An 11,751-nucleotide genomic window follows, 5' to 3' on the forward strand; every position below is an offset into this window, starting at 1 on the left:
TGTATTTGCATCCTGAGCCAGGGTAACAATAGCTGCTGCCACTACTTGAGGTCCATGTATGTGCCACTGTACTAAGTACTTTACATACACTTTCCCATTATATCCTCACAGTGCTCTTGTAAAGTGTGTATTGGTCCCTTTTAACAGGTAAAAAGAATGGAGACCAGAGGTCCAGCAGCTTGTCCAAGCCAAACTGAGTGGTGGAGCTGGAATGTGGGTTCACATCCAACCCTGCAGCTCAAATTCAGCCACTTTCCTAAAGTCAGCTTGCAGCTACACTAAGTAAAAAATCCTGAAAGATGTCGCCCCCTTCCGTTGCCGCCCAGTCCCCTCTCCATCTTCCCCAAGACCATCTTCCTCTTCTTCCTACCTTTCCCTCTCTGCTCAGTTCCCCACTTCCCTCAGATCCCTGTCCTTGCCCTGGGGCGTGAAATGTACCTGGAAAGACAGGGATTTAGGAGGTTTGCCTGTTTCCTGAACCCTGCCATCTCCTAACCCGAGGAGCCTGCTTTCTCAGACGTCTTGCATCTCCCCGGTGTCTCTTAGACTCTACAAGGCCGCCGAGAACTAACTTCCCCAAACCTGACTCGGGGGTGGGCTCACAGAGGGATATGTGTGTGTGAGAGAGAGAGAGACAGATAAAGGGTGTGTGTGAGAGAGGGTAGACACACGGAGGGATGTGTGTGCGGGAGGCAGGGAGAGATAAAGGGGGGTGTGTGAGTGCGCGCGCGCGCTCTGGACCATCAGGGAGGGGAAAAGCGCCCGGCAGTCTAGCCCCTGCGTCATCCCGCAGTTGTTCGGAAATGGGTTTACGGGTGTTTAATAGGAAAAGACACTTCAGCTGTTCCCTGAATCCTTGATTCAGCCCCAGGGGATGCCCGTGCCTCAATTCACCCCCTGACTAGGACGGGAAGAAGGGGTAACTGGGGAAGAGCCTCCAGGAGGCTTGGCCACCTTCCTGTGTCCCTGTCCATTTCGGAGAGAGAAGGCGAGAGTGCAGAGGAGGCGAGGCTACCGCAGGGCCGTGAAGAGCGGGCTGGCAGTGCCACCTGCTGAGAGCCCCGCAGGCCCGGAGCGCGGCTGGCAGTGCCACCTGCTATAAATAGGCTGCTAAGGACAGGGTTGGACCGCACATCCCTCCTCGAGGGCCTTAATCAGGCGCGGGTTTCCGCGTCCCCAGAGCCCTTGGTCGTCTGGCCAAGACCCTGCTCCGGGGCTGGGTGGGGCGGCGCCCCGACACCCCCTCGGGACTGAGGCTGGCTGCCCGGGAGCTGGTTGAGGATGGGCCGCCCGGGAAGGGAGAGACAGGGAGGGTAGGGAGGCCGCGGCGGACCCGCACTGCAGCAGCTGTTGCTCGCGAGTGACTCGCCCGTCTCGGCCATGCCGCTCGAGCAGAGTCACACGGCGCTGTGGGGACGGAGGGGGCGTCGCGGCCGCCTCTTAGGTCCCTGGGGACCGACTTGGGAGATCCCGGGTTCAGCCCTCCCCTCGCCTCCCCCGCGCTCGCCCTGCCGGGGAGGAGGAAACGCGAGCCGCGCGCAGACACCTCCTCCTCCGCCGCCGCGGCCGCCGCCGGCGTCCCTGCGCCTCGCTGCCTGTTGCTGCCGCCGCCGCCGCGGGACCCGCCGCGTCCTCCGCCGACCGGAGAAGAGGCGGGAGCCCTGCCAGTGCCCGAGGCTGGAAGAGCGCAGCCTGCCAGCCGCGATGCGCGCCCCGCCCGCGCAGCCCGGCCGCGGGCTACCCCCGAACACCTGCGCGCCCCGGCCGCGTTCCGGGCTCTGAGCGCGCCGCACAGGTAGGCGCTTCCCGGGGCCTCGCCCGCGCCACCCCGCCGCCTCCTCCCGGGGCATCCCGGCCGTCCCCCACCCCTTGCAGGCCCCTGCGCTCCCGGGCCGGCGGAAAAGCTGGGATCGGGCACTCCAGGGGCGTTCCTGCTGTCCTTGTCGCGCAGGGGGTGTCTCGGGAGAGGAAGTTTATTGCCACCTCGTTGTCCCCTAGTTGGACGAAAGCGAAACCTTCAAGTTCAGAGCGACCCGGGAGCTCCCGCAGGCACCCTCCCTTTGCCCCTCCCTCCACTCCTGCTCGCGGTCGTCGCATCTCCGTCCTCGCCCCTCCCTCCAAATGTCTCCAGGGCTAGTGTGTTTGTAAGGCGACCAAACAGGGGGAGGGCGGTCAGAGTGACCCCAGGTCACCCTTTAAAAGTTCAGGGTACTTCGCAGTAGCAACTTGGCAGCTCCACCAGCGCGCGCAACATTTCTTTCTATGGGCACATCCTGTACCAGTCATTTTGAAACCCTGCTTAATTGTTTCTAGCAGCTTCCTGATCTGTCTGTGATTATGAGACCCCTCTAACTTCGCCACGAGTTGTGGGTGTAAGGTGTGTGTGTGTGTGTTTAAAAGAGATGTCATTTTCTTTGAAGTCCACCTAGAGGCGGCTTTACGTGTGGCTATTTCATTTAAAATAGATTATTCTCTGGAAGTTACTTAAAAAGGAAAAGAAATCGAAAGTGATGATTGTTCCTCCCGCCAAACAGTTTGATTCTGAGTGCCCTGCACGAATTAATGGGTATTCATTCACTTCATAGATTGCTCGTTCTTCCTTTTAGATAATTGGGTGATTTTACTTAGTGATACATATAATCGGACTTTGAAAGAGCATTTTAAAATTACCTATTAAAATTATTTTTTATTGGCGTATACTTGCTTTACAATGTTGTGTTAGTTTCTGCTTTACAGCAAAGTTAGTAAAAGTAACCTGGCTTAAATAGGTCACATCTAGGAAACTCAACTATCTCTGGAAGTCCAGACGTCTAAACCAACTGCAGAGTCCTTGATAAAAAAAAAAAAAATCCCTTCTTTGGGACAACTACACTTCCTTCTCCTCCAAATACCGGAGATGAGATTGGTAGGAGATTGAAGACTGGAGATGAGATTGGTAGGAGTAGAAGCATGGCCACCTCTGGATTTTGTTGTGCTTTGGGAACCTGCTGTGGGTGGGAGGGGTTGGCCTGAGGAGTGAACAGGAGAGTTGTTTTAAGGGGCTGGGAATCCACCTTGCATGACAACATTTTATGTTTCTGAACACATGATGTTCTATTACCATCTTGGTTAGGGATCCGGGAAGCAGCTGGGTTCCACACGATTTTGTAGAGTTGAGGTGGCTTCTCTTGCTTGGGGAGGAGGTATGTCTCCTGCTTAGCTCCGACTCGATGGACATGAGTTTGCGCAACCTCTGGGAGTTGATGATGGACAGAGAAGCCTGGCATGCTGCAGTCCATGGGGTCACAAAGAGTTGTACATGACTGAGCGACTGAACTGAACTGAACAGCTCTTTCCTGGGAACCTTGAAGACTGTCTTAAGAAATAAGGACATTGAATGGAAAAGTATGCATGAAATAGGTTTGACTGCTTTTGTAAACAGATATTTTATAGTTGTTTCAAGTGGAAAGCTGTGGCAGTCTCGAATCTGCCTGCTTCTTTTTTTTTTTTTTTCTAACAAGGTATAGGGAAATAAGGCCATAAAAAGTGCTTGCTCTCCAAATTTCTCTATTGTATTCTGTTGATAAAACCTGAGCTAGTGGATAATGAGTGCAGCTGTGAATTAAAGGGCACTGTGTGAAATGTTTAGGGGAGATTTCCTGAAGTGAAGACAGTGCAGTATCCTGAGACCACAGTGTCAAATGAGTGCAAAGAGATATAAAAGGGACTAAGTGTGGCTCAAAGTAGTGCCTGAAGTCATCAAACAATCATTAAAATAAATGCCTTTATGTGGACTTGTCCAGTCACTGGCAGACCAGTAAAACAGGGGAAAAATTCACTGGTGTAGTTATAAATTATTAGCATATTAGCATCAAAATAAAGTTTTGCAAATTGAACTCTCTGCTTAGTCTGCCTTTATCTTTCCCACTGAGAGCTCTGGAGATTTCTCCTCTGTCTATGGTCACATTTCTGGTTTGGTGCAGCCATGTCAGTGTTGACCTTTTGTCCCATGTGACGTTGTCATGGTACCAGATGTTTGAGGAAGAAAAGGGCAACTCTGAAGAAATTATTCGGCTTGCCCCACTTCCCTTATCATCCAGCCATTGACAATCTCTGTGTCCTACTTCCTGGGACACAGGAAGTGTCACCTGAAGACACCCTAGAAGGTGACCTTCAGCAGAAGGGCTACAGTAGCAACCAGGTGTACCCCTGTGTGCAGCCAGGTGTTGGTGGGTGGCTCCTTTCAGTCCCAGATCTTGTGGGAGCTTCTAGGATGTACCACTGGCAGGGAGTATGACATGTACCTGTTCCCCAGCATCTTCATTCATGATGGCGCCCAGAGTGGGGATGCTGCTTGCAGATTCCATCTTTGAATATGCTTTAATTGCCTCTCACCAAATGACAACTCTTCAGGCTCTTTTACTGTCTTCACAGCATTTGTCTGAGGGTCCCCAATCTCCACTCTTCAGATTCTCCAGGTGATCTAGCATGTGTATCAGCCCACTTGGGGGCTTACATAGGTGTGCTCATGTGTGGGTACCCTTGCATAGTTTCCTTTGACCTTTTTCTTGTCTGCTGTGCTGCTCTTCTCAAATTTAATAGCCTCATTCATCCCCGCACTTCATTTTCCTTCCTTCCAGGCTCTCTTCTTTCCTTGGCCATTAAAACTTGGAGAAGTGAAATCTGTTCATTAAAATGGCTGTGAGTCCACTCAGAAACCAAGGAGTGTTAGGTTTGTGTCCTTTCTGGTGATGACAAAGGATTTAGGTTTTCAGTACAGATTATGAACACCTTTGCTGACTTTTATTTTCATTGCTTGCTTTCCACATTCGAATAAAAATATTTTTAAGCCAGATTCTTCACAAAATACATGAAGTTTTCCATTTTCAGTGTTTTGGACATTTTCAAGCCAAGATTTCCATTTGATGGATTCTTAAATTTAAGATCAGTGTGTCCCTGTTCAGGTTTCAGATGTTTAGAAAATGATTGGTCATATTGGGGCCATGTGAAATGTTCTTGACACTTAAGTTTCAGTGAAGCTGTGCAGAATGTAGGAAATATGTTTTAGTACCAGCAAAGATGCATTTAATTTTGCGTGTGCCTGTTTCCTTTGAGACAAGAATCAGCTATTTTTTGCTCTTAAAAAGAAGATGTACCCATTTAACAACACATTATATATATATATAATTATATACATACATACATATATATATACACACACACACACACACACACATAATCAGTGAATCTAAACTTCCAGAGAGGGGACCTTATGGGTTAGTTGTCAAACTTAATGAATCCATACATGTAAAGTGCTTAGAACAATGCTTGGTAGTGAGCACACAATGTGTATTGCCTATTGCTATAATTATATTGGCTTGTTTTACAGTTTGAGCATATCATCTTGACACTAGATTTAGGTTGCATGCATGCATGCTCAGTCATTCAGTCATGTCCGACTCTTTGCAACCCCATGGACTATAGCCCTCCAGGTTCCTCTGTCCATGGGATTCTCCCGGCAAGAATACTGGAGTGTGTTGCCATTTCCTTCTCCAGGAGCTCTTCCCAACCCAGAGACTGAACCCAAGTCTCCTGTGGCTCCTGCATTGACAGGTAGACTCTTTACCACTGAGCCACCTGGGAAGTCCTCAGATTTAGGTTACTATTGTAAAATTTAGGTAGAAAAATAACCCTGTTCATCTACTAGAATGATAGTTTAGTGTTACTTGCATCTGGAGATACTGTCAGATTGCAAAGAACAGAAATTTGGGCACATGGGAGTTCTGGATTCAAACCCTACCTTCCTTATTTACTGGCTAGAGGACACTGACCCTGGAGTGGAAAGACCTGGGTCTGAATCCTGCTTCTGCTACTTGCTACTAGTATGACTTGGGCAAGTGACCTCACTTCCCTGTGCCAGCAACTTCCTTAACATCTCTCATCATTAAACTGGAGCTGATAGTGGTAATTATAGTCCATAATAGTTTTTATTCAGATATGGTAATAATGGACTTTATTGGTCAGGGCTATTGTGAGTGCAAAACCTGTTAACAGACTCACAGGTAAGTGTTTAATTATGTGTTAACAGTTAATTCTATTACTTTTAGGAGAATAACTTACAGCAGCCATGCAGGAGGCAAGGTTAGACATAACCCCTAGAGGCCAACTAGGACGATCCCATCACATCCTTTTATCCTGTGTAATACCATGGAAGAGAATACAGGAAGTGACAGTGACATTCTAAAGGACTAGGCTTGAATTAGCTCTGATTTATATAGGAAGGAAGTCATTCAAAACAGCATTACTTTATGTGTCAAGTTAGAGGCAAAGCCAGGTACTGGAGCATCCTTGATGAAGTAAAGGTTAGAACCACTAGCTCCAGGAGCCATTCAGTGAAATAGCCGTGCTGGTGAAATAGCCGACTGCTTCAAAGACTTTGGGGATCTATGAGCAATTCCTGAGTGAGCAGCACACTTCTCTGATTGGGTGGGATTCTATGCAGGAAATGGACAAATAGCCGGGCCAAGCCAGTGATCTCACTGCATGCGATTACAGTCTTCAAGTGGCAGAATAATCCTGTTCAGCTGCAAGCTACTCCATCTAGAGTAAAGAACAGGAAAAAAAAAAAAAAAAGATGTCATTGATTCTCAAGGGGAAATGAGTGTCCTTGGGGGTTTCCTGCCTCTCCCTCAGGTCCCTGATAGCTAATCAGTATTGACTGGTTCCTAACCTGGCCTGGAGCTAGAAGCTTCCAATAGCCCTTCCTTCATCCATCTGTCTCACTCTCCTCCCCTCCCACCAGCGTCTGAGAAGGTAGGGGCTGCAGTATATGGCTGGTTACTGGAAAGTCCCCATCCTACTCCCTGTGGTTTACTGGAAAGGAGGGAGTGAATGGGTGCTGGGAAGAGAGGGGGCTCCCAGTGGCAGCCAGCTAACTCCCACCATCCCCTTTCTCGCTTCCTGATCAATAAACCCCAGGCTGTCTTCATGCACCTCTCCCACATTTATATTCCTTAAGGGAAGATCGGAGCAGCTTTCTATCCCCACACAGTCTTGGGGACATTTGGTATTTTGCATCATGAAAATGAGATTCACCAGATTTTAGAGACAGAAGAAAACTTGGGGATGGTCTTGTTCCATCCTTCTGTAAGAGTAAACTTGAGATTTGGAAAAGTAATTTGTTTTCTCAACTTCACACTTGAAAGTGTTTTTGTAAGAAAACAGGTTCTTTGCCATGCTTGGAAGGGAGTCAGGGATTTATATTGTCCTAATTCTGTCACCAAACTTGGACAAACCATTTAGCTTCTTCAGTTTCCTCATTTCCTGCATGTAAGAAAGAAATTTGAGTGGCTTTAAAGGACCTTTCTAGCTTTAAAATTTTGTGATTTTAGATACATGTTTCCAGGAGTATTTATCATGGCAGGACTCAATAGCAAGGTTCTTGGAACTATTCTGATAAGAGAGTGTTTTTGTGTTTTGGGTCCCACCATGGTTATGGGTTGTGGTGGGCAAGAGTTTTTGTAGAACACAAAAGATCTCTGGGAGGGGTCAGACTTCTGCACAGATGACTCTGCTATCGAGAACATGACTAGATGTTCACCAGAATAACAGACCAGAGTATTTCTGAGATATGAAGCACAGGAGACTTCCTGAAATAGATGGTTCTCCCTGGGGCCTCAAGGATGGTCACAGGTTACATGCATATGATGTGGACTGAGATGGCTTAAAAATAATCTGATGGTTTGTTAGGATTATTTGAATGGTTCTTCTGTTTTATATAACTTTTCATTGAACATTAAATAGTTATTCACCTAATCTAAGTTACCATGAATCTTATGTCAGCAGAATCTGAATTACTTATAAGTAAATAGGACTCTGTCTGAAGTAGAACTTATGATTTGATAGTTTATTGACAGTGTTAAGGTGTTAAAGTCCAGTCTGTTTTTTACAGAGAAACTAAGATGTGCCCCACCTGGTTGAAAAGTGAAAATCTGAGGCATCCAGATAGTTTTGACAGTGAAATTGCAGGATCAATTTGATGACTAATTATTTACCAAATGATTGAGACGACTAAATTGTGTAATGTTTTTGCTTTATGCTTGTATTCTCTTATAAGAAAACTGAAAGGAATTCTGCTACACTGGTTGCCACCATATTAATAACTGCCTCATCTACTCTCATTGATAAATCTTGGGTCTATTCTTTGTAATAATTCTAGTCACTTCTTTAAACATGTCTTGGGATTAGCGGCTGTCAACGGTTAGCACTTGAAGCAGATTCAGTTACAGGAGTGGAAGCTGAGCCAGACATTTAATGCCACTTTCACCTGTAGGTGAGAGAAAGAAAAAAAGGAGAGACCTTTATTAATGGGGTTATATGAGCTTTAAGTCTGTTTTCATCGTCAAGAGAAGCTTTACTTTAAGAGAAAAGAGATAGGGAATACACTTTTATGAAATACATTACCGATCTAAATAAAATATGGACTTATTTCTAAACTTTGGAACATCTAAAATTTTTAAATTAGCTTTTAACCATGTTCAAATTAATTATAAAAATTATTTCTTTGGATATATGCATATATGTAACATAGTAAACACAGAGTAAAAAGAATAGACTTCAGTTGTAGTTCAGAAATGGTTTAGAATTTGAATACTGATTTCACAAACCCCAAACCTTATGAGCTTAAGACGCTTACAGACTTGTTTAGGGACACCTATTCAAACTTTTAAAGTAAATATAATGTTTAGGTATAAAATGCAGCAGGACATGGTGATGGCTGCCCTGAATCACCGTGGATGAAAGAGGTGACAGTTGCTTGAACTAGGACTTGTCTATGAGTTGGGATTAGGTTAGAGGACACCAGTGGAGGTCATTGGAAGAGTCTCCTTGGGTTGTCAATGATCCTAATTTTTCATTTCATTGGGAGAGTCTCCTTGGGTTGTCCATGATGCTGTTTCGTGAGCAGAGGTACTGACTGCTTTGTTCTGGACCAGCTTTTCGATCTTTTTCAATAGCAAACAGTCAAGGAAGATAGAAATAGTGTTCCTCTCTGAAAGACACTCCAGAATTTAAGGACAGACATGCTTCAGTTCAGTTCAGTCGCTCAGTCATGTCCGACTCTCCGCGACCCCATGAATCACAGCACGCCAGGCTTCCCTGTCCATCACCAACTCCCGGAGTTCACTCAAACTCATGTCCACAGAGTCGGTGATGCCATCCAGCCATCTCATTCTCTGTCGTCCTCTTCTCCTCCCATCCCCAACCTTTCCCAGCATCAGAGTCTTTTCCAGTGAGTCAACTCGTCGCATGAGGTGGCCAAAATATTCTTACTCCTTATTATAAAATATTCAGGCTTCCAAACCTCAGGTGCCTCTCCTGTAACCCACTGTGGATACAGATGTCACCTGGCCTGTGGGAACTGAAGGTCAGGGAACCAGCCACAATGCTGCCTCTGTGGCTACTGCTATTGCTCTGAGTAATAGATTGTTCTTTGTCTGACCTGGGAGTCTCATGTCCTCTACCAGGAGGCTAACTTGTGGCAGGCTGACTTGTAAGTTTGCAGGCAGGGTAAACTCTCAGGCTGTCTACAGTTCGTGACAGGTATTATGTTCCTGACAGAGAGAACACTATGCACTGTGGCACGGAGGCATGAGAAACCCCATCTCAGGTGGGGAACCGTGTCTAGTTACTTATCTTCAGAGCCAAGAGCTGCATGTGCATTTGCGTGCGTGCTCAGTCTCTCAGTCGTGTTTGACTCTTTGCAACCCCATGGACTGGAGCCCACCAGGCTCCTCTGTCCATGGAATTTTCCAGGCAAGAATACTGGAACTAGTTGCCAGTTTCTACTCCAGGGGATCTTCCCAACCCAGGGATTGAACGTGAATCTCTTGTGTCTCTTGCATTGGCAGGTGGATTCTTTACCACTGCACCACCTGGAAAGCTCCCAGAGCTGCATTTTAGAGAAGTATACACAGTTGGAGATATGGAAAGGACCAGATTCTGAAGAGATCCTATACGCCATGTCAAAGAGTTTAGATTTTATGGGGGCTACGATTAAGGAATTGTAGCAGAGGAGTGATATAATCAATTTTATGTGTTGGTTGAGTTACTCTAAGAAATACATGAAGGCTGGGTTGAGTTGTGGGGGCACCTTTTCTCCAGTTGAGAAAAAAGTAAGATTTATTTAGATGTAAAGTCAGTTAAGAAAGTAATAATAGAGTGAAGAAGGGATTTGAATGACTGTCTTAGTTCGTTCAGGCTGGTGTCACAGAATATCACAGACTGGGAAGTCTATAAACAATGAAAACTTATTTCTTACAGTTCTAGAGGACGGGAAGCCCAAGATCAAGGTACTGGCAGATTCAGAATCTTGTGATGGCTGGCTTCCTAGTTCGTAGACTGCTCTTTTTACCCTGTGTCCTCGCATGGTAGAAGTGGAAAGAGAGATCTCTAGGTCTCTTATAAAGGCACTAATCCTATTCATATGGGTTCCACCCTCATGACCTAATCACCTCCCAAAGTCTCTACCCCTAAAAACACTATCACATCGGGTATTAGGATTTCAACGTATAAACCGAGGGAGGATGGACACAAACATTCAGTCTACAGCAATGACTCCTTGGCTTTTGACTTGGCTGATAAAATAAATAGTGATGGGAAGGAAGAGAAGTTCTGGATAGGAGGGAGGTAAGACTGAGTTAGATTTAAAACAACTAAATTGAAGCTGAGATGCTGTCTGAATAGGCTATCCAGATAGAAATATTTAATGGCCTGTCCTGATCTGGAACTCAAGAAGGAGACAGACGTATGGGAATCATTGGTGTTTATATGGTAGATGCGTTCTTGTGCAAGAGAATAGGTTGAGAATCAGGTGCAAACTCAAATCACTTATGACAAAGTTTCCTAGGCCGTAAAAACAGCAATATTGGTCATCTCTAGTTGAGACCAAGGTGAGAGATGAAGGTTGTTTCAAGATGAAATAACACTTGCCTAGTACCTAGTGAAAGTAAGCTGTTATCAGTGGCAGCAAGGGTATTAGAATATGGTCGCTGACACCAAGAGGTCACGTAAAATTGTCCAAAGGATACAGGTGGAATGAGGGGAGAGGTTGGAGTCAAGCAAGTGGGGAAAGCCATCAAGAAACTGAAAAGAAGCAACCAGAGAAGTAAGAGCAGAAGCAGGAGAGTTTCAAACAGGATGGAGTGGTCAACATTGAGAAAGTGGTCTGGAGAGACAAGGCAGCAGAGGACGTAACAGCTGCATTTGGATTTCACAACAAGAGGATGTGGGTGACCCTAACGGGAGCAATTGTGGTGGCTCCTCATTGTTTCTGGTCAGTCCAGATCGTGGATGGAGGAAAAAGTGGAGAGAGCAAGTGGAGATTTTACCTTGAAGACAGTTGTGTAGGGAAGGAAGAATTGGGGCCAGGGGACTTTGAGGTCAAGGGAGAACATATTTTTTTTTTTTATAAAAGAGTCTTTATTCACCCTTTTAACATATCTATAGCGTCTATTGGGCAGGTAGTAAAGACAGGCAGGAGACATAAGAGACGCTGGTTTCTGTCTCTCTGTTGAAACATGTATATTATCATATGTGAACTAGATCGCCAGTCCAAGTTCGATGCATGAGACAGGGTGCTCAGGGCTGGTGCACTGGGTTGACCCTGAGGGATGGGATGGGGAGGGAGGTGGGAGGGGGGTTCAGGATGGGGAACACATGTACACCCATGGCTGATTCATGTCAATGTATGGCAAAAACCACTACAATATTGTA

The 11,751-nt window shown here is 46.1% G+C and overlaps 1 protein-coding gene across 6 annotated transcripts in view; it reads left to right on the forward strand.

Annotated features, from left to right (window-relative positions):
• Positions 1–1,588: 1,588 nt before the first annotated feature.
• TBC1D1 (TBC1 domain family member 1) overlaps positions 1,589–11,751 on the forward strand; it is a 235,683-nt gene continuing 225,520 nt past the window's right edge. For all 6 annotated transcript variants that reach the window (XM_055434927.2, XM_055434930.2, XM_055434929.2 and 3 more), the window contains exon 1: positions 1,589–1,795. The gene's annotated coding sequence lies outside the window, so the exon portion shown is untranslated. The remainder of the gene's footprint in view (positions 1,796–11,751) is intronic.

This window comes from Moschus berezovskii, chromosome 5 (genome assembly GCF_049115385.1).
Source record: "Moschus berezovskii isolate FMDL1 chromosome 5, NW_MosBer_1.0, whole genome shotgun sequence".
NCBI lineage: Eukaryota > Metazoa > Chordata > Mammalia > Artiodactyla > Moschidae > Moschus > Moschus berezovskii.